The sequence below is a fragment of the Mesoplodon bidens genome (assembly GCF_964165515.1).
Source record: "Mesoplodon bidens genome assembly, contig: HAP1_SCAFFOLD_33, whole genome shotgun sequence".
In the NCBI taxonomy this organism is placed as follows: Eukaryota; Metazoa; Chordata; class Mammalia; order Artiodactyla; family Ziphiidae; genus Mesoplodon; species Mesoplodon bidens.
Window position 1 is genome coordinate 4,794,639 of NW_027671488.1, and position 24,166 is coordinate 4,818,804.

General features: G+C 44.7%; 1 long non-coding RNA gene across 1 annotated transcript in view; it reads right to left on the reverse strand.

Annotated features, from left to right (window-relative positions):
• Positions 1-13,852, reverse strand: part of LOC308611304 — a 100,560-nt gene extending 86,708 nt beyond the window's left edge. The window contains exons 1-2 of the long non-coding RNA XR_014014837.1: positions 13,689-13,852; positions 1,312-1,359 (exon numbers count right to left, since the gene is read on the reverse strand). This is a non-coding gene — a long non-coding RNA (uncharacterized lncRNA). The remainder of the gene's footprint in view (positions 1-1,311; positions 1,360-13,688) is intronic.
• Between the last annotated feature and the right edge of the window lie 10,314 nt (positions 13,853-24,166).

The following is a 24,166-nucleotide window of genomic DNA, read 5'->3' on the forward strand; positions in this document are numbered from 1 at the left end:
ATCACAATGCTCCAAGACCCCTGTAATCACAATGCTCCATGCCCATGTCATCACAAAGCTCCCTGACGCATGTCATATGAATGCTCCATGGCCTTCTCATCACAATGCTCCATGTCCATTTCATCACAATGCTCCAAGACCCCTGTAATAACAATACCCCATGCCACTTTTCATCTCAATGCTCCATGAACCCTGTCATCACAATGCACCATGCCCATCATCATAATGCTACATGCTATTGTCATCACAATGAAATCAAAATTCTCCACGACCTCTGTCATCACAATGCTCCAAACCCCTCTGATCACAATGTTCCATAAAACTGTTCATCACAATGCCCCATGATGCTGGTTATAACAGTTATCCATGGACTTCTCATCACAATGCTCCATGACCGCTGACATCACAATGTTCCATAAACACTGTCATCAAAATATTTCATGACAATTTCATCCAATTGCTCCATGACCCTGTCATCACAATGCTCCCTGCCCTTCTCATCACAATGCACCACACACTTGTCATCAAAATGCTCCATGGCCTATGTCATCACAAAGCTCCATGACCCTTGGCATCACAATGCTGCATGCCATTGTCATCACAAAGCTCCATGAAACCTCTCATCACATTGCTCCATGACGTTGTCATCACCAAGCTCCATGACGCTTGTCATCACAATGCTTGATGCCCTTCTCATCACAATGCACCATGCCTTTGTTATTTCAATCCTCCAATACACATGTATCACTGTGTTCCGTGCACTTGTCATCACAATGCTCCATGCCCACTCTCATCACAATAATCCATGAAATTTTTCAGACCAATGCTCCATGCCCTTGTCATCACAATGCTCCATTTCCACTGTCATAACAATGCTCCATAACCTCTGCAATCACAATGTTCCATGGCTTTGTCATCGCAAGACTCCATGACCCTTGTCATCACAATGCTCCAAGACCCCAGCAATCACAATGCTCCATGCCCATGTCATCACAAAGCTCCCTGATGCATGTCATCAGAATGCTCCATGGCCTTCTCATCACAATGCTCCATGCCCTTTTCATCAGAATGCTCCAAGACCCCTGTAATAACAATACTCCATGCCACTTTTCATCTCAGTGCTCCATGAACCCTGTCATCACAATGCACCATGCCCATCATCATAATGCTTCATGCTATTGTCATCACAGTGAAATCAAATTCTCCATGACCTCTGTCATCACAATGCTCCAAATCCCTGTGATCACAATGTTCCATAAAACTTGTCATCACAACGCCCCATGATGCTGGTTACCACAATTATCCATGGACTTCTCATCACAAAGCTCCATGACCGTTGTCATCACAATTCTCAATACACTTGTCATCACAATGCTCCCTGGAACTTGTCATCAGTATGCTCATTGAAAACTCTCATGACAAGCCTCCATGCCCTTTTCATCACAATGATCCATGCCCTTTTCATCACAATGCTCCATGACATTGTCATCACAATACTCCACAAGCTTTTCATCAGAATGCTCCGTGACACTTGTCATCACAATGATCCATGAACCCTGTCATCAAAATGTTCCATGAAACCTGTTATCACAATGCTCCATGCCCCTTGTCATTACAGTGCTCCATGATGCTCGTCATCACAATTATCCATGGTCTTCTAATCACAGTGCTCCACTGTCTTGCCATCACAATGCTCCATGACCTGGTTATCACAATGCTCCATGTCCCCAGTCATCACAATGCTCCATGAACCCTGTCATCACAATACTCCATACCCCTTTTCATTACAGTGCTCCATGACGCTCATAATCACAATTATCCATGCTCTTCTCATCACAATGCTCCACGCCCTTGTCATCAAAATGCTCCATGACACTTGTCATCACAGTGCTCCGTGACCACTGTCATCACATTGCTCCATGACCCCTGTCATCACAATGCTCCAAACCCCTTGTCATTACAGTGCTCCATGACGCTTGTTATCACAATTATCCATGGTCTTCTCATCACAATGCTCCACGGTATTGCCATCACAATGCTCCATGTCCTGGTCATCACACTGCTCCATGTCCCTGTCATCACAATTCTCTACGTTCTTGGCATCAGAATGCTCCATGACACTTCTCATCAAAGTGTTACATGCTTTGTCATCACAATTCTCAATGCACTTGTCATCGCAATGCTCCATGACCCCTGTCATAGCAAGCTCCATGTGCTTGTCATCACAATACTCCAAGTGCTTGTCATCACAATGCTCCATGACCTTTGTCATCACAAGGCTCCCTGACACTTGTTCTCAGAATGCTCCTTGAAACCTGTCATGAAAAGGCTCCATGCCTTTTTCATCACAATGCCCCATGCCGTTTTCTTCACAATGCTCCATGCCTTTGTCATCAAAATACTCCACAAGCTTGTCATCAGAATGCTCCCTGACCCTTGTCATCACAATGCTCCATGACCCCTGTTATCACAATGCTCCATACCCCTTGTCATTGCAGTGCTCCATGACGCTCGTCATCACAGTTACCCGTGGCCTTCTCATCACAGTGCTCCACGGTCTTGCCATCACAATGCTCCATGCCTTGGTCATTCCAATGCTCCATGTCCCGTGTCATCACAATTCTCCTCGTTCTTGGCATCACTATGCTCCATGACACTTCTCATCACAGTGTTACATGCTTTGTCATCACAATTCTCTATGCACTTGTCATCGCAATGATCCATGATCCCTGTCATAGCAAGCTCCATGTGCTTGTCATCACAATGCTTCATGAACTGGTCATCAAAATTCTCAATGGCCCTTGTCATCACAATGCTCCATGCCCTTGTCATCACAAAGCTCCATGACCGTTCTCATCACAATGCTCCATGCCCTTGTCATCAAAATGCTCCATTACCTTTGTCATCACCATCCTCAATGACACTTGGCCTCACAATGCTCCATCCCATTGTCATCGCAATGACCATGACATATCTCATCACAATGCTCCCTGACACCTGTCTTCACAATACTCCATGACCTTATCATCACAATGCTCCATGCCCTTGTCATCACAATGCGCCATGCCCACTCTCATCACAATAGTCCATGAAATTTGTCAGACCAATGCAACATGCCCCTGTCATCACAATGCTCCATGCACTTTCATCACAATGCTCTATGACCCCTGTCATCACAATGCTCCATGATTCCAGTCATCACAATGCTTCATGACCATTGTCACCACAATGCTCCATGAACATTTCATCACAATGCTCCGTGACCCTAGTCATCACAATGCTCCATGCCTTTGTCAGCACAATACTCCATGACCCATGGCATCACAATGCGCCATGCGCTTGTCATCACAATGCTCCCCATCGTTGTCATCACAATGCTCCATAAACCTTGTCATCACAATGCTCCATGCGTTTGTCCGCACAATGCTCCATGACCCATATCATCACAATGTGCCATGCGATTGTCATCACAGTGCTCCACAACCTTGTGATCACAATGCTCCATGCACTTCTCATCAAAATGCTCTCTCACCAATGATATCACAATGTTCCATCACTAATCATCTCAATACTCCCTCACGCCTGTCATCACAATGTTCCATAACCCTTGTCACAACAAAGCTACATGCACTTATCATCACAATGCTCCATGCCCCTGACATCACAATGTTCCATAACCCCTGTCATCCCAATGCTCCATGACCCTTTTCATCACAATGCTCCATGACCCCTGACATCACAATGTTCCATAAACACTGTCATCAAAATGTTTCATGACCGTTTCATCCAATTGCTCCATGACCCTGTCATCACAATGCTCCCTGCCCTACTCATCACAATGCACCACACCCTTGTCATCAAAATGCTCCATGACCTATGTAATCACAAAGCTCCATGACCCTTGGCATCACAATGCTGCATGCCATTGTCATCACAAAGCTCCATGAAACCTCTCATCACATTGCTCCATGACGTTGTCATCACAAAGCTCCATGACGCTTGTCATCACAATGCTCGATGCCCTTCTCATCACAATGCACCATGCCTATGTCATTGCAATCCTCCAAGACACATGTATCACTGTGTTCCGTGCACTTGTCATCACAATGCTCCATGCCCACTCTCATCACAATAATCCATGAAACTGTTCAGACCAATGCTCCATGCCCTTGTCATCACAATGCTCCATTATAACTGTCATAACAATGCTCCATGACCCCTGCCATCACAATGTTCCACGGCTTTGTCATCGCAGGACTCCATGACCCTTGTCATCACAATGCTCCAAGACCCCTGTAATCACAATGCTCCATGCCCATGTCATTACAAAGCTCCCTGACGCATGTCATCAGTATGCTCCATGGCCTTCTCATCACAATGCTCCTTGCCCTTCTCATCAGAATGCACCATGCCTTTGTCATTGCAATCCTCCAAGACACATGTATCACTGTGTTCCGTGCCCTTGTCATCACAATGCTCCATGCCCACTCTCATCACAATAATCCATGAAACTTTTCAGACCAATGCTCCATGCCCTTGTCATCACAATGCTCCTTTAACCCGGTCATAACAATGCTCCATGACCCCTGCGATCACAATGTTCTACGGATTTGTCATCGCAAGACTCCATGACCCTTGTCATCACAATGCTCCAAGACCCCTGTAATCACAATGCTCCATGCCCATGTCATCAGTATGCTCCATGGCCTTCTCATCACAATGCTCCATGTCCTTTTCATAACAATGCTCCAAGACCCCTGTAATAACAATACTCCATGCCACTTTTCATCTCAGTGCTCCATGAACCCTGTCATCACAATGCAACATGCCCATCATCGTAATGCTTCATGCTATTGTCATCACAATGAAATCAATATTCTCCATGACCTCTGTCATCACAATGCTCCAAACCCCTGTGATCACAATGTTCCATAAAACTTGTCATCACAACGCCCCATGATGCTGGTTACCACAATTATCCATGGACTTCTCATGACAATGCTCCATGACCTTTGTCATCACAATTCTCAATACACTTGTCATCACAATGCTCCCTGGAACTTGTCATTAGTATGCTCATTGAAAACTGTCATGACAAGTCTCCATGCACTTTTCATCACAATGCTCCATGCCATTGTTATCACAACACTCCACAAGCTTATCATCAGAATGCTCCGTGACACTTGTCATCACAATGATCCATGAACCCTGTCATCAAAATGTTCCATGACACCTGTCATCACAATGCTCCATGCCCCTTGTCATTACAGTGCTCCATGATGCTCGTCATCACAATTATCCATGGTCTTCTCATCACAGTGCTCCACTGTCTTGCCATCACAGTGCTCCATGACGCTTGTCATCACAATGCTCCATGCCCTTGTCATTGCAATCCTCCATGACACATGTATCACTGTGTTCCGTGCCCTTGTCATCACAATGCTCAATGCCCACTCTCATCACAATAATCCATGAAACTTTTCAGACCAATGTTCCATGCCCTTGTCATCACAATGCTCCATTACTCCTGTCATAAAAATGATCCATGACCCGTGCCATCACCATGTTCCACGGCCTTGTCATCACAAGGCTCCATGACCCTTGTCATCACAGTGTTCCAAGACACCTGTAATCACAAAGCTCCATGCCCCTCTTCATCTCAATGCTCCATGAACCCTGTCATCACAATGCACCATGCCGATAATCATAATGCTTCATGCTATTGCCATCACAATGAAATCAAAATTCTCCATGACTTCGTCATCACAATGCTCCAAACCCTGTGATCACAATGTTCAATAACACTTATCATCACAACACCCCATGACGCTCATCATCACAATTATCCATGGTCTTCTCATCACAGTGCTCCATGACCTTTGTCATCACAATGCTCAATACACTTGTTATCACAATGCTCCCTGACACTTGTCATCAGTATGCTCCTTGAACCCTTTCTTGAAAAGGCTCCATGTCTTTTTCATAACAATGATCCATGCCCTTTTCATCACAATGCTCCAAGACCACTGTAATCACAATGTTCCATGCCTCTTTTCATCAGAATGCTCCATGAGACTTTTCATTACAAGGCTCCATGGTCTTCTCATCACAATGCTCCAGGAACTTGTTATCACAGTGCTCAATTTCGTTGTCAACACAATGCTCCATGACCCCTGTCATCACAATACTACATGAATATTTTCAGCCCAATGCTCCATGGCCTTGTCATCACAATGCTCCATTACCCCTGTCATAACAATGCTCCATGACCCCATCCATCACCGTGTTCCACGGCCTTGTCATCACAAGGCTCCATGACTCTTGTCATCACAATGCTCCAATACCCTTGTAATCACCATGCTCCATGCCCCTTTTCATCTCATTGCTCCATGAACCCTCTCATCACAATGCACCATGCCCATTATGATAATGCTTCATGCTATTGTCATCACAATGAAATCAAAATTCTCCATGACCTCTGTCATCACAATGCTCCAAACCCTTGTGATCACAATGTTCCATAACACTTGCCATCACAACGCCCCATGACGCTGGTCATCACAATTATCCATGGACTTCTCATCACAATGCTCCATGACCTTTGTCATCACAATTCTCAGTACACTTGTCATCACAATGCTCCCTGACACTGGTCGTCAGTATGCTCCTTGTACCCTGTCATGACAAGTCTCCATGCCTTTTTCATCACAATGATCCATGCCATTGTCATCACTATGCTCCATGCCATTGTCATCACAATACTCCACAAGCTTGTCATCAGAATGCTCCATGACCCTTGTCATCACAATGCTCCATGACACCTGTCAACACAATGCTCCATGCCCCTTGTCATTACAGTTCTCCATGATGCTCGTCATCACAATTATCCATGGTCTTCTCATCACAGTGCTCCACGGTCTTGCCATCACAATGCTCCATGCCCTGATCATCACAATACTCCATGTACCTTGTTATCACAATTCTCCATGTCCTTGTCATCACAATGCTCCATGACAGTTCTCATCACAATGATACATGCTATTGTCATCACAACTCTCCATGCACTTGTCATCGCAATGCCCCATGACCCCTGTCATAGCAAGTTCCATGCCTTTGTCATCACAATGCTTCACGAACTTTACATCAAAATTCTCAATGCCGGTTGTCATCACAATGCTCCATGCCCTTGTCATCACAATGCTCCACGCCCTTGTCATCACAATGCTCCATTACCTTTGTCATCACAATCCGCCATAACACTTGTGCATCACAATGCTCCATGCCATTGTCATCACAATGGGCCATGAAATATGTCATCACAATGCTCCCAGACACCTTTCTTCACAATATTCCATGACCTTGTCTTCCCAATGATCCATGCCCTTGTCATCCCAATGTTCCATGCCCACTCTCAACACATTTATCCATTAAACTTATCAGACCAATGCTCCATGCACCTGTCATCAAAATGCTCCATGTCATTTTCATCACAATGCTCCATGAACCCTCTCATCACATTGTTCCATGCCCTTGTCATCACAAAGCCCCATGATGCTTGTCATCACAGTACCCGATGCTCTTCTCACCACAATGCTCCATGCCCTTGTCATTACAATCCATCATGGCCCATGTATCAGAGTGTTCAGTGCCCTTGTCATCACAATGCTCCATGCCCACTCTCATCACAATAATCCACGAAACTTTTCAGACCAATGCTCCATGCCCTTCTCATCACAATGCTCCATTACCCCTGTCATAACAATGCTCCATGACACCTGCCATCACAATGTTCCACAGCCTTGTCATCAAAATTCTCAATGACCCTTGTCATCACAATGCTCCAAGAACCCTGTAATCACAATGCTCCATGCCCTTGTCATCACAAAGCTCCCAGACTAATGTCATCAGAATGCTCCATGGCCTTCTCATCACAATGCTCCATGCCCTTGTCATCACAATGCTCCAAGACCCCTGTAATAACAATACTCCATGCCACTTTTCATCTCAGTGCTCCATGAACACTGTCATCACAATGCAACATGCCCATCATCGTAATGCTTCATGCTATTGTCATCACAATGAAATCAATATTCTCCATGACCTCTGTCATCACAATGCTCCAAACCCCTGTGATCACAATGTTCCATAAAACTTGTCATCACAACGCCCCATGATGCTGGTTACCACAATTATCCATGGACTTCTCATCACAATGCTCCATGACCTTTGTCATCACAATTCTCAATACACTTGTCATCACAATGCTCCCTGGAACTTGTCATCAGTATGCTCATTGAAAACTGTCATGACAAGTCTCCATGCACTTTTCATCACAATGCTCCATGCCATTGTCATCACAACACTCCACAAGCTTATCATCAGAATGCTCCGTGACACTTGTCATCACAATGATCCATGAACCCTGTCATCAAAATGTTCCATGACACCTGTCATCACAATGCTCCATGCCCCTTGTCATTACAGTGCTCCATGATGCTCGTCATCACAATTATCCATGGTCTTCTCATCACAGTGCTCCTACTGTCTTGCCATCACAATGCTCCATGACATGGTTATCACAATGCTCCATGTCCCCAGTCATCACAATGGTCCATGACCCCTGTCATCACAATACTCCATACCCCTTTTCATTACAGTGCTCCGTGACGCTCGTAATCACAATTATCCATGCTCTTCTCATCACAATGCTCCACGCCCTTGTCATCAACATGCTCCATGACACTTGTCATCACAATGCTCCATGCCCACTGTCATCACAATGCTCCATGACCCCTGTCATCACAATTCTCCACGTTCTTGGCATCACAATGCTCCATGCCCTGGTCATCACACTGCTCCATGTCCCTGTCATCACAATTCTCCACGTTCTTGGCATCACTATGCTCCATGACACTTCTCATCAAAGTGTTACATGCTTTGTCATCACAATTCTCTATGCACTTGTCATCGCAATGCTCCATGACCCCTGTCATAGCAAGCTCCATGTGCTTGTCATCACAATACTCCATGTGCTTGTCGTCACAATGCTCCATGACCTTTGTCATCACAAGGCTCCCTGACACTTGTTGTCAGAATGCTCCTTGAAACCTGTCATGAAAAGGCTCCATACCTTTTTCATCACAATGCCCCATGCCGTTTTCTTCACAATGCTCCATGCCATTGTCATCAAAATACTCCACAAGCTTGTCATCAGAGTGCTCCCTGACCCTTGTCATCACAATGCTTCTTAACACCTGTTATCACAATGCTCCATACCCCTTGTCATTACAGTGCTCCATGATGCTCGTCATCACAGTTACCCGTGGCCTTCTCATCACAATGCTCCACGGTCTTGCCATCACAATGCTCCATGCCCTGGTCATCACATTGCTCCATGCCCCGTGTCGTCACAATTCTCCACGTTCTTGGCATCACTATGCTCCATGACACTTCTCATCACAGTGTTACATGCTTTGTCATCACAATTCTCTTTGCACTTGTCATCGCAATGCTGCATGATCCCTGTCATAGCAAGCTCCATGTGCTTGTCATCACAATGGTTCATGAACTGGTCATCAAAATTCTCAATGGCCCTTGTCATCACAATGCTCCATGCCCTTGTCATCAAAATGCTCCATGACCTTTGTCATCACCATCCTCCATGACACTTGGCATCACAATGCTCCATTCCATTGTCATCGCAATGACCATGACATATCTCATCACAATGCTCCCTGACACATGTCTTCACAATACTCCATGACCTTCTCATCACAATGCTCCATGCCCTTGTCATCACAATGCGCCATGCCTACTTTCATCACAATAGTCCATGAAATTTGTCAGACCAATGCAACATGCCCATGTCATCACAATGCTCCATGCACTTTCATCACAATGCTCTATGACCCCTGTCATCACAATGCTCCGTGACTCCAGTCATCACAATGCTTCATGACCATTGTCACCACAATGCTCCATGAACATTTCATCACAATGCTCCGTGACCCTAGTCATCACAATCCTCCATGCCTTTGTCAGCACAATACTCCATGACCCATGGCGTCACAATGCGCCATGCGCTTGTCATCACAATGCTCCACATCGTTGTCATCACAATGCTCCATAAACCTTGTCATCACAATGCTCCATGCGTTTGTCAGCACAATGCTCCATGACCCATATCATCACAATGTGCCATGCGTTTGTCATCACAGTGCTCCACAACCTTGTTATCACAATGCTCCATGCACTTCAAATCAAAATGCTCTCTCACCAATGATATCACAATGTTCCATCACTAATCATCTCAATACTCCCTCACGCCTGTCATCACAATGTTCCATAACCCTTGTCACTACAATGCTACATGCACTTATCATCACAATGCTCCATGCCCCTGACATCACAATGTTCCATAACCCCTGTCATCACAATGCTATATGAACCTTTTCATCACAATGCTGCATGACCACTGATAACACAATGTTCCATAACCCCTGTCATCAAAATGTTCCATGACCCTTTTCATCCAATTGCTCCATGACCCTGTCATCACAATGATCCCTGCCCTTCTCAACAAAATGCACCACGCCCTTGTCATCAAAATGCTCCATGGCCTATGTCATCACAAAGTCCATGACCCTTGGCATCACAATGCTGCATGCCATTGTCATCACAAAGCTCAATGAAACTTCTCATCACATTGATCCATGACATTGTCATTCACAAAGCTCCATGACGCTTGTCATCACAATGCTCCATGCCCTTGTCATTGCAATCCTCCATGACACATGTATCACTGTGTTCCGTGCCCTTGTCATCACAATGCTCAATGCCCACTCTCATCACAATAATCCATGAAACTTTTCAGACCAATGTTCCATGCCCTTGTCATCACAATGCTCCATTACTCCTGTCATAAAAATGATCCATGACCCGTGCCATCACCATGTTCCACGGCCTTGTCATCACAAGGCTCCATGACCCTTGTCATCACAGTGTTCCAAGACACCTGTAATCACAAAGCTCCATGCCCCTCTTCATCTCAATGCTCCATGAACCCTGTCATCACAATGCACCATGCCGATAATCATAATGCTTCATGCTATTGCCATCACAATGAAATCAAAATTCTCCATGACTTCGTCATCACAATGCTCCAAACCCTTGTGATCACAATGTTCAATAACACTTATCATCACAACACCCCATGACGCTCATCATCACAATTATCCATGGTCTTCTCATCACAGTGCTCCATGACCTTTGTCATCACAGTGCTCAATACACTTGTTATCACAATGCTCCCTGACACTTGTCATCAGTATGCTCCTTGAACCCTTTCATGAAAAGGCTCCATGTCTTTTTCATAACAATGATCCATGCCCTTTTCATCACAATCCTCCAAGACCACTGTAATCACAATGTTCCATGCCTCTTTTCATCAGAATGCTCCATGAGACTTTTCATTACAAGGCTCCATGGTCTTCTCATCACAATGCTCCAGGAACTTGTCATCACAGTGCTCAATTTCGTTGTCAACACAATGCTCCATGACCACTGTCATCACAATACTACATGAATATTTTCAGCCCAATGCTCCATGGCCTTGTCATCACAATGCTCCATTACCCCTGTCATAACAATGCTCCATGACCCCATCCATCACCGTGTTCCACGGCCTTGTCATCACAAGGCTCCATGACTCTTGTCATCACAATGCTCCAATACCCTTGTAATCACCATGCTCCATGCCCCTTTTCATCTCATTGCTCCATGAACCCTCTCATCACAATGCACCATGCCCATTATGATAATGCTTCATGCTATTGTCATCACAATGAAATCAAAATTCTCCATGACCTCTGTCATCACAATGCTCCAAACCCTTGTGATCACAATGTTCCATAACACTTGCCATCACAACGCCCCATGACGCTGGTCATCACAATTATCCATGGACTTCTCATCACAATGCTCCATGACCTTTGTCATCACAATTCTCAGTACACTTGTCATCACAATGCTCCCTGACACTGGTCGTCAGTATGCTCCTTGTACCCTGTCATGACAAGTCTCCATGCCTTTTTCATCACAATGATCCATGCCATTGTCATCACTATGCTCCATGCCATTGTCATCACAATACTCCACAAGCTTGTCATCAGAATGCTCCGTGACCCTTGTCATCACAATGCTCCATGACACCTGTCAACACAATGCTCCATGCCCCTTGTCATTACAGTTCTCCATGATGCTCGTCATCACAATTATCCATGGTCTTCTCATCACAGTGCTCCACGGTCTTGCCATCACAATGCTCCATGCCCTGATCATCACAATACTCCATGTACCTTGTTATCACAATTCTCCATGTCCTTGTCATCACAATGCTCCATGACAGTTCTCATCACAATGATACATGCTATTGTCATCACAACTCTCCATGCACTTGTCATCGCAATGCCCCATGACCCCTGTCATAGCAAGTTCCATGCCTTTGTCATCACAATGCTTCACGAACTTTACATCAAAATTCTCAATGCCGGTTGTCATCACAATGCTCCATGCCCTTGTCATCACAATGCTCCACGCCCTTGTCATCACAATGCTCCATTACCTTTGTCATCACAATCCGCCATAACACTTGTGCATCACAATGCTCCATGCCATTGTCATCACAATGGGCCATGAAATATGTCAACACAATGCTCCCAGACACCTTTCTTCACAATATTCCATGACCTTGTCTTCCCAATGATCCATGCCCTTGTCATCCCAATGTTCCATGCCCACTCTCAACACATTTATCCATTAAACTTATCAGACCAATGCTCCATGCACCTGTCATCAAAATGCTCCATGTCATTTTCATCACAATGCTCCATGAACCCTCTCATCACATTGTTCCATGCCCTTGTCATCACAAAGCCCCATGATGCTTGTCATCACAGTACCCGATGCTCTTCTCACCACAATGCTCCATGCCCTTGTCATTACAATCCATCATGGCCCATGTATCAGAGTGTTCAGTGCCCTTGTCATCACAATGCTCCATGCCCACTCTCATCACAATAATCCACGAAACTTTTCAGACCAATGCTCCATGCCCTTCTCATCACAATGCTCCATTACCCCTGTCATAACAATGCTCCATGACACCTGCCATCACAATGTTCCACAGCCTTGTCATCAAAATTCTCAATGACCCTTGTCATCACAATGCTCCAAGAACCCTGTAATCACAATGCTACATGCCCTTGTCATCACAAAGCTCCAAGACGCATGTCATCAGAATGTTCCATGGCCTTCTCATTCATGATGCTCTATGCCCATGTCATCACAATGCTCCAAGACTCCTGTAATCACAATGCTCCATGCCCCTTTTCATCTCAATGCACCATGAACACTGTCATCACAATGCACCATGCCCCTTTTCATCTCAATGCTCCATGAACCCTGTTATCACAATGCACCATGCCCATCATCATAATGGTTCAGGCTATTGTCATCACAATGAAATAAAAATGCTCCATGACCTCTGTCATCACAATGCTCCAAATCCTTGTGATCACAATGTTCCATAACACTTATCCTCACAACGCCCCATGACACTTGTCATAACAATTATCCATGGTCTTCTCATCACAATGCTCCATGACCTTTGTCATCACAATTCTCAATACCCTTGTCATCACAATGCTCCCTGACACTTGTTTTCATTATGCTCCTTGAACACTGTCATGACAAGGCTCCATGCCTTTTCATGACAATGATCCATGCCCTTTTCATCACAGTGTTCCAAGACCTCTGTAATCACAATGCTCCATGCCCTTGTCATCACAAAGCTCCATGATGCATGTCATCAGAACGCTCCATGGCCTTCTCATCCCAATGCTTCATGCCCTTGTCATCACAATGCTCCAAGACCCCTGTAATCACAATGCTCACTGCCCCTTTTCATCAGAATGTTCCATGAGACTTCTAATCACAAGGCTCCATGGTCTTCTTATCACAGTGCTCCAGTACCTTGTCATCACAGTGCTCTATGAACCCTGTCATCACAATGCTCCATGACCACTGTCATCACAACGCTCCATGAACCCTGACAACACAATGATCTGGGACACTTGTCATCAAAATGCTCCATGACACTTGTCATCACAGTGATCCATGCCCTTGTCATCCCAATGCTCCATGATCCCTATAATCACTATGCTCCGTGACGCTTGTCATCACAGTGTTCCATGCACCTTGTCATCACAATGCTCCTTGCCTTTGTCAGCAAAATGCTACATAATCTTGTCATCACAATGCTCCATGCGCTTGTCATCACATTCCTCCATGTCTTTGGCATCATATTGCTTCATGCCCTTGTCATCTCTCTCTTGCCTCTCTGGTTTTTACAGATATTCGGATGTCCCTTTTGACCGGTGGGAAGTGACAATTCTTTGTAGTGTGGGTTTGCATTGTGCGCTTGCTTGATTGGCCAGAAAGGGCATCACTGTCCAAGTTGTGATGCTTCTCCTGTGCTTTAAAGGTGATTCCAATTTACCCTTGAAATATGTTTTGTGCAATTCTGCCTCATTTTCCAGTCCCCTTCTTGGCCTTCCCTCAACAGTTTTTTGGAAGAGAGTAGTCCTTTATAACTCTGCAGGTTTTTGAATTGCTGTGCCACTGAGCCGCAATTTTCAAATCCCATTTTTGTGAGCTGGCCACAAATCCACAATTTTGCTTCAGGACCTATACTGGTTCCAGGGGTGGCTATATTGGTTCCCTGTGGGTGGCTGAGGCTTTGGTTAATTCTTCTTCCTGCCGGGAAATTAGAGTGACATGTGCCCGTCCAAATGTCTACATCTAATCTCTGATAGGTTCTCCCTCTTCCCTTTCATCCTCTGCACAATTAGCAAACTGTGTGTACCAGGAGGTTATAGGGGCTGACTCTCCTAAGTTGGTAGATTGATAGTAAAGCAGTTGGAATACCAAACTGGAGCAGAAGGAGAAGAAAAATTAGGAGAGTTTTAGAAACCTTTCACCATCACATGTTGTCCATTCTCTAGGTTTCCCATACATGTTATAACTGTAGTGATATTCCCTTCTACCTGGAGATTTGGGACCCATGGAATGGTTGCATGCATTACTACCTTAAGGGTCTGCATTCTCTATCCCAATCTCACCAGTCCTCTCAGCCCCAAGTGTCGAGCTTTATGTCTCATCCAGCTGTCTTTGCTGATAGGGTCATTCCAGGTTTCATCAGAACCTTTGAAGGAATTGTGTAAGAATTTCGCTGTTTTTTGGTTTTGTTTTTGAAATTCATGTTTATTATGGGGTTGAGCTGATTATCACTGACTTGTTTATGCTGGTCTAGACACAATTGATTCCCTTACGGAGACATATCAATACATAGGTTTAAAGATTCTTACTAGTCAGATATATACCTATGTGGGAAATCAGGGTGTTGAGTCCCGTTCACTGAGGAAGGTGTATGTCTTGTCTATTCTGTATTTGGTTTATGGAATGGTCCCTGTGTTAATATCAAACTCTGGATTTATGCATCACCCAACCTCTCCTTTCTCCTGAAGCAGGCCTAAGATTTTTTTTTCTAAATGTGAGACTCTGTTCTCTTTTCTAATTCAGTTCATGTGTTGTGATATAGACATTCCCTCTATAAGTGATATCTTATGATAAGATTCTTTTTCTGTGTGACTAATTTCCCTTAGAATCATCATACTTAAATCCACTCATTATGCTGCTACTGGCCTTATATACATTGATTTCACGTCTGAGTGATATTCCGTTGTACAAAATTACCACAAGTTCTTTATGCATTTCTGTTTTTCCTGGGATATTTTAGGTGTACCAAAGTTGAGGTTCTTGTATGCAGAGCAGCCCTAAACTTTGGAGTGCCTGTGTCTTATGGATATTTAGTCTTCCGAAGTTATATGCCCATGAATTGAAGTCCCCTTTGCTCGGGGGCTTTGTATTTTAGATGTTTTAGTTAACAGCATACACTTCTTCAGAGTGGCTCTTGGATATTTATACCCCACCCATCAGCGTGACTTGGCTCCCTGTTTTCCATGGCCTCTCCTGCATTTCTGGTTTGTACACATTTTTTGGATGGCCTTACTGAGCAGTGGAAATTGAGACTTCTTTGTTGTGCAGATATGCATTTCCCTCTTGCTTGGTTGGCCAAAAATTCTGTCTGTGTTTTTTTTTCTGAAGATATTCACGAAAGAAACGCATACACCCTTTTGCCCAACTGCATCACTTTATAAATTCTGCTGCTTTTCATATGCTTTAAATGTGAGTAGAATCTACCTTTTGAAATCTGTTTCCTGCAATTCTGCCTCTCATTCAGATCCTCTTCGTTGCCTTACCTGAATATATTTTTGGACGTTGGTTATCGTATATATCTTTGCAGGTCTTTGAATTGTCTGCTCCTGAGCTGCATTTTGCAACTCGCTTTTTTTGTGTGTTGTATGCCAAACCATTGGATTGCTTCCGGCCCAATTCTGGTTCTGGGGAGGCAGGCTGAGCCTTTGGTTAATTCTTCTTCTAATAGGAAATTAGAGTGACATGTTCCTGTCAAAACTCCTACAGCTAATCTCTCATTGGTTCCCCCTCTTCCCATTTATCCTCTGCACAAATTGAAAACTGTGTAAAACAGGAGGTTAAAGGTGCTGATTCTCCAAGTGGGGAGATTGTTAGTAATGTGGCTGGAATGGCGAAACCCAGCACCAGGAGATCAAAAATGAGGTGCATTTTAGACACCTTTCCTGAGCACACGGTGTACATTCATCTCGGTTTCCCAGGCATGTTTTCGCTGTCAGAAGATTCCCTTGAACCTGCAGATTTGGGACCCATGGAATGGGTACCAGGCAGTATTACTTTAAAAGGTCTGCATTTTCTCACCAAGCCTCTCTAACATCTCTTAGCGTGCATAGATTCCAGCCTTATATATAATCCTGCTGTGGGTCTACATGTGTTCAATCCATGTTACATCGTAGCCCTTCAACAAAAGTTGTAAGAATTTTTGTCTGTCTCACTGTTTTTATAAATATTTTTAAATTTATTTTTATATTGGTTACAGCTGATTTTCAAAGCTCTGTTTTTTGCTGCTGTACATCCACTTGATTCACGTACTGTGAGACAACAATAAATTCTTTTTCAGATGCTTACCAGGCATATGTATTATTTTCCAGTGACTTGAGTGGGCTGAGTGCAGTTCTTTGAGGTACCGTGTAGGCCTTGTCAGTTATTCAATTTGGTACTTGGAATGGTATCTTTGCTAATTTCAACCTCCTGGATAATACCTCACCATTCCCCACCTTTCCCATTTAGCAGCCTTATGTCTATTTTCTACATATTTGACTATGTTTCTGTATTGTAATTTATTTCATGTGTAGCCATTTTTGATTCCACCTTTAAGTGACATCTTATGATATGTGTCTTTTTCTTTCTGACATATGTCACTTAGAATGATCGTATGTAACTCCTCCAGAGTTGTTCCAACTGGCCTTATTTCATTGATTTCTGGATGAGTCATATTCCACTCTACATAAGTACCCCATCTCTTTTATCCATTTTATCCTTCCAGGGACATTTAGGTTATATCCAAGTGGAGACCCTTTTTAACAGAGAGGTGGTAAACGTTGGGGTGCCTGTTTTCTGTCGATTTTTGTTTTTCCCAAGGTATACGCCCATGAGTGCAAGTGCCCTATGCTCTGTAGCTCATTTTTTAGATGTTTTAGCAAACACAATACACTTCTCCAGTGTGGCCGTTGGCAAATTACATTTCCACAATCAGCCTCACAGGGCTCCCTTTTCTCCTCGCCCTGTCTTGCATTTCTGGTGTTTACACTTTATGAGGATGGCCCTTCTGACTGATGTGAAGTGATACATTTTGTAGTATTGATTTCCAGTGTCCACCTGTTTGGTTGGATAAAAAGTGTGTATGGCCTTTACTTGAATATATTCAGAAAAAATGCATACGCCCTGTTTGGCCAACTGTGTCATTGATGATGTTCAGACCCTTTTCTTGTGCTTTAACGGGTAGTCCTTTCTACCTGTTCAAATATGTTTCCTGCCACTCTCCCTTGCTTACAAGTCCTTTTCTGTGACTTACCTCAAGACATTTTTCGACGATAGATATTTTCAACTCTGCAGTTTCATGAATTTTAGTGCCCCTGAGTTCCATTATTCAACTTGTGTTTTTGGAAACTGGACACAAAACAGCGGGATTTCCTCTAGCCCTATTCTGTTTGCGTGGGCAATTCTAGCCTTTGATGAATTTGTCTTCCGGATTCGAAATTAGAGTGGCATGTGCCTGTCCGAACACCTAAGACATGTCACTAAATTTTTCTCATCCTTCCGCTTCATCCTCTGGACAAATTCCAAACTGTGTGCAACAGGATGTTGACGGTGTTGATATCCCCAAGTGTGGAGGTTGTTAGGAAAGATGTTGGAGGGGTGAACCCAAGCACCAGGCGATGAGGAGATGAGGTGCCTTTTCCAAACTCTTTCTGATCAAATGGTGTACCATCCTCTAGGTGTGACAGGCATGTTTTAGCTGTAGGAAGGGTCCCGTGCATGTAAGGAGGACACCAGGGATTTTTTCCACATCAGTGTCTCCCCAAACCCCAAACTGGGGAATTTTTAAGCTACGGCTACACGCATGTCCATTAAGGGCCTTGGGAAATAGGCAGAGCCCAAACTTTAGATGATTGAAATCTTCAGGGTCAGAAGTGCTCACCATCGGCTTTGCTTAGGTTACATTTTATCTGTCATTGATAGATGATGTCAATAAAAGTATCTATTCTTTTTCAGATTATTTCCCCTTATAGGTTATTGCAAAATATTCAGTGTAGTTCCCTGTGCTATACAGTAGTTCCTTGTTGATGATCTATTTTAAATACAGCAGTGTGTATGTGTTAAACCCAAACTGTTAATTTATCCCTTCTCCTACCTTTCCCCTTTGGTAATAATAAATTATAAGATTTTATACTTCTCAGAAATGGGGGAGCTGAAGAGAGGTATCATTTTCAATGGAAAATCATTGAAAACACGATTGAAGCTTCAGCCAAGAGTATTCGATGTACATCCATGGAAATAAATCACTTCATTTCTCTAATGTTGACCTGACAAATAAGACAAACGTCTTCACTGAACTAGCTTATAGGAAAGTGATGGAAATATCAAATGTAAGTCTTTGAAACATCTTATTTTACCCGAGCGTTATACACTGCTCTATGTTAACTACAGTTTGGCTCACACATCTGTTCATTGAAGTTACAATGTTCTCAATTTCTGTTACTGATCCTCCAGAGTGGACCCCAACAGGAGTCCCCGTGCCCAGTGTCATTGGCGCCAACAGATCAAGACTGAGTTTGGTTCAGAAGAAAAGGAAACATTATTTTGAAAACAGAAAGGAGAGGTGAGAGCGTGCACTCCCCCACGGGCTGTGGGCTGGGCTGCTGTGTAGGGATCCCGGCAGCGTCAGTGGGAGGGAGGGGATGGAGATCTCGAGGGCTGGGTTGGCTGCAGCTCAGGCTCTATGCCGCAGAGTCTGCATGGGACGCCGCTAGCTGAGGTGTCGACCCAGCCATTCTGCACTAGGAAATCGGGTCTGAAGTGCCAGGTGTGGGACCTCTGCATGCTGAACCCTAGGAGCACGTGAAATTAGACAAAGCACAAAGGAAAAACAGGTTAGACTTTATTTTATTGCCCAGATTCTCTTTTTATCTCCCAGGAGTTTTTAATGAACGTTGCCGGAGATGAACATCTCCTCTGCTTTTTGTTCTGTTCCTCATTCTTGGGGTGTTGAGGGTGCAGACCCCTCTTTTGTAACTGCTTCATGCTGTGGTGGGAGCCCTGATACATGGGGGGAGGGGAAAACTTCTCCCCACCAGCCTCAAGGTGTGGTCGATTGTCCCAAGGCCTCCTGCCTCACTTCTCGTCTGCCTGAGCACCAGCATTGGAAGTGTTATAGATTCTAATGACCTTTAAGGGTCCAGGAAACAGATGTGCAGAGATGCTGCGGTGGCAGGTTTCACCCCACCCAACATTTGTTCGGCGACCTTAGGCTGACGGCTTTTGCCAGCCTAGATGCTCTGACCAGTAGTCTGTGCTTTCTTTAATTAGGTCCCTGAATTAATGTACAAACAGCACCATGTGTCAGAGCCCTGCCCGCACAACTCCCAGACAGTCAAGTGTCAGTGGTGATCCAGGACCATGACGTCCACTGAGTCAATGGCCTTTAGAAGTAGCCAGCAGTCCTGCCGGTCATATTGACCATCATCACCACGGTGTCTGTAGGGCTTTCTATGGTGAAAGCATGATATACGTTTCCCCCGACAAGCTTATTAGCTCCCCTCTGGGTGCAGTAAGTCCTGCAAGCAGTAGTCTGCTCTTTCGGGGCACAGTCTTGTTGTTTTCTGAGAGAAACTCCAGGTCAAGTGATGGTCACACGAGTCATTTTGGGGGCCTGTTGCCCCCGTTTGTCTCTCTGGAGGTTGGAGTTGGAGGGCCTCCTCACTCAAGGTCAGTGTGTCCACAGAGCGACCCCTGCAACTTCAGGGCATGATGGGTGGTTAGGATCACCACGTGGGGTCCTTTTCCCTTAGGAGGGACCTGGCCTTGGGGGCTGCTGATTTCCAGCTTTTTAGATACCCCAGTATCCTGGCCTGATGAGTCGGTGGGCAAAGCCCTTGGTGACCATAGTTTATCATACCTGAAGGGCATTCTTGTGTTGCTCCATTTCAAGTGGTCCCAGTTTTTGCACTAAGGCTCCCAGGGCGATTAACCTATGACCGGGTATGTAAAGGTCAAAGGGTTTAGCTAAATTAGGGAGTTCCTGGGCAAGGGTCTGAATTGACTGCTCTTTCCATTCTTGAAAGGCTGCTTCTGGATTCTATTCAAAAGGATCATCATCTTTTCGTGTCAGTGTTTCATGTAGAGGCCCAGCTATTAGACTGTAGTTAGGGATCCAGATGCAGAAAACCTTGGCCTCCCCAGGAACCCCTAAGCTGTCTTCTAGTTTTAGAAGAGGTAAGGCTGCAAATGGCTTCTTCCCTATCCTGGGATGCGTTTCTCCGAATATCTGTGAGAATGAAGCCCAGGCATGTCACCTTAGCCTGGGATATTTGAGCCTTTTTCTTGGACACCTTCTATCCTTTCTTGGCTAGGTAGTTCAGAGGCGTCTTTAGTAGGCCTGGCGATCAGAATGTCCTCTGCATATTGAAGGAGGGTTCCCTTTTACAGAGGTAGAACTTTTAGGCCTTTAAAGGACATTTCCCCAATGATGGTGTGGGGATTTTTGAACCATTGGGGAAGGATGGCCCAGCATTATTGCTTTGGTTGCATGTTGTGTCCTGCCACTCACAAGCCAAAAATTCTTGTGACTCTGAGATGAATGGAACACAGAAGAAGGCATCATTGAAGTCTAATACAGAATGCCATGGCCTGGTGGATGGTAGAATGACCTGCAGGGTGTAGGAAATAGGAGCTACTGGATGTATATCTTCGGTGGCTTCACTGACTGTCCTTATATCCTTTATCAGGTCCCCAGCAGCCAATGGGACTCTCGTGGTCAGGCCAATCCCAGGATATGGAGCTCACCTGGGCAGCACGCCCCACCGAACAGCCCACGGGGCTCTTGTGGTCAAGTCCCTCCCAGGGTATGGAGCTCACATGTGCAGTTACCCAGCAACCCATGGGGCTCTCATAGTCAGGCCCTTCCCAGGATACGGAGCTCCCCTGGGCAGGTACCCGAGCACGGCTGGACACACAGGAACTGTGCACATAGCCCACATTGCAGAGAAACCCCAGCTCACCTGTCGCTCACAGCTGACACAAAACGCCTCAGAGCAGGACTTGAACTAATAAAGAGCAGCCCTGACAGGTCTGTGACCCTGGCTATCACTCTGTGCTGCCTCTCTCGGCCTGGTCTTCCAGACACTTCCACTGCAGCCAGGGCACCAGGCCTCTGTCTCCACCCACCATCACTCCTCTCCCTGACTCCTGGGTTCCTCTCATTAGTATAGGGTCTTCTTGAAGTTGTTTTCCACTCATGGACCAGATAAAATGATGAGAAAAAAGCCGCAGCTGCAGCCCCTTGTCTATCCTGACTCTCAAGAGCCCACACCTGTTCCTTGGCCGTGGCCCGTTTAGCAAGGTTCATTTTCTGCAACTGTGATCCCCTGAGGGGTGAGGATTGGCTGATATGGGCAGCCTGACACTGCCTGCCAGCCCTCCCCAGGTGTGCCTTGGTTGAGGTCAATATAAACACCTCTCCAGTCAGCAAGAGCCCCTGTAGCTGTGCCTGACGCCATATTCTCTGCCCCGTGAGCAGTGTCGGGGCTGGGGTGGTGGGATGGAGTGAGGGGCCATGGCTTTGTGGGTGGCCCAGTGTGAGTGGGGCTCTGCTGGACTTTCTGCAGGAGTTGCCAGGCTGCCACCTGCTAAAGAAGAGGATGTGTCACCCATACCTGCCGCTGGAATTTCTCCCCAGGCAGAGGTGAGGAAGTAAAAATCAGTGGGGGCCGTGGCAGGAGGGGTATCTCAGGTAGGGAAATGGAAAGCTTCCAGAAGAGCATCTGGGGCCAGGACCATCCTGTCTGGCCAGCAGGCATCAAGTCGGCCTGCGTGCTGTCGCTGGTGTGGCACCACAGCCCTTCCTCTAGGCTTGCAAGTTCTTGTACATATTCAGCTGTTTTACCTGGAAAGGGTGGGAAGAGTTCAGCTGCAGCAGGACTGGGGCTCAGCTCACATTTACTCACAGACGCCTCGGCAGAGTCCCCCAGCTTTGCAATGAGGATGTTCCTTGTGGGGGGGAGCGCTGCTCACTGCATGGGAGACGATTTCCCATCTCTGACCAACTTAAGAATTTTTTACAACTGGAGGAAGTGCCCTGATACGATTTTCCTCTGTATAACTGGTGGGTTCTGTTTTTTTTTTTTTTTTTTCTTTTTGGTTCAAGGTAGATTTTATTTATTCCTCTTTTTTTTAATTTGGATATATAAACATGGAAATAATGCATTAATATAAAGACATCTGTGTGAAGGGAAAAACGTTTTTTTCGTTTATTTTATTAAATGTTATTTATTTATTTTTATTTTTTTTTAAATTTATTTATTTCTTTTATACAGCAGGTTCTTACTGGATATCTATTTTATACATATGTGTGCACATGTGAATCCCAGTCTCCCAATTCATCCCACCACCACCCTCACATGGCATTCCCCCCTTGGTGTCCATATGTTTGTTCTCTACATCTGTGTCTCTATCTCTGCCCTGCAAACCGGTTCATCTGTACCATTTTTCTAGGTTCCACATATATGCATTAACATACAATATTTGTTTTTCTCTTTCTGACTTACTTCACTCTGTATGACAGTCTCTAGATCCATCAAGGTCTCTACAAATGACCCAATTTCATTCCTATGTATGGCTGAGTAATATTCCATTGTATATATGTACCACATCTTTATCCATTCATCTGTCTGTGGGCACTTAGGTTGCTTTCATTACCTGGCTATTGTAAATAGTACTGCAATGAACATTGTGGTGAATGTGTCTTTTTGATTTATGGTTTTCTCTGGGTATATGCCCAGTAGTGGGATTGCTGGATTATATGGTAATTCTATTTTTAGTTTTTTAAGGAACCTCCATACTGTTCTCTATAGTGACTATATCGATTTACATTCCCAGCAATAGTGGAAGAAGGTTCCTTTTCTCCACACCCTCTCCAGAATTTGTTGTTTGTAGATTTTCTGATGATCCCCATTCTAACAGGTGTGACGTGATACCTCATTGTAGTTTCGATTTCCATTTCTCTAATAATTAGTGATGTTGAGCAGATTTTCATGTGCGTACTGGCCATCTCTATGTCTTCTTGGAAGAAATGTCTATTTAGATCTTCTTCCATTTTTGTATTGGGTTGTTTGTTTTATTAATATTGAGCTGCATGAGCTGTTTATATATATTGGAGATTAATTATTTGTCCATTGATTCATTGGCAAATATGTTCTGCCATTCTGAGGGTTGTCTTTTCGTCTTGTTTGTAGTTTCCTTTGCTTTGCAAAAGCTTTTACATTTCATTAGGTCCCATCTGTTTAGTTTACTTTTTTATTTCATTACTATAGGAGGTGGATCAGAAAAGATCTTG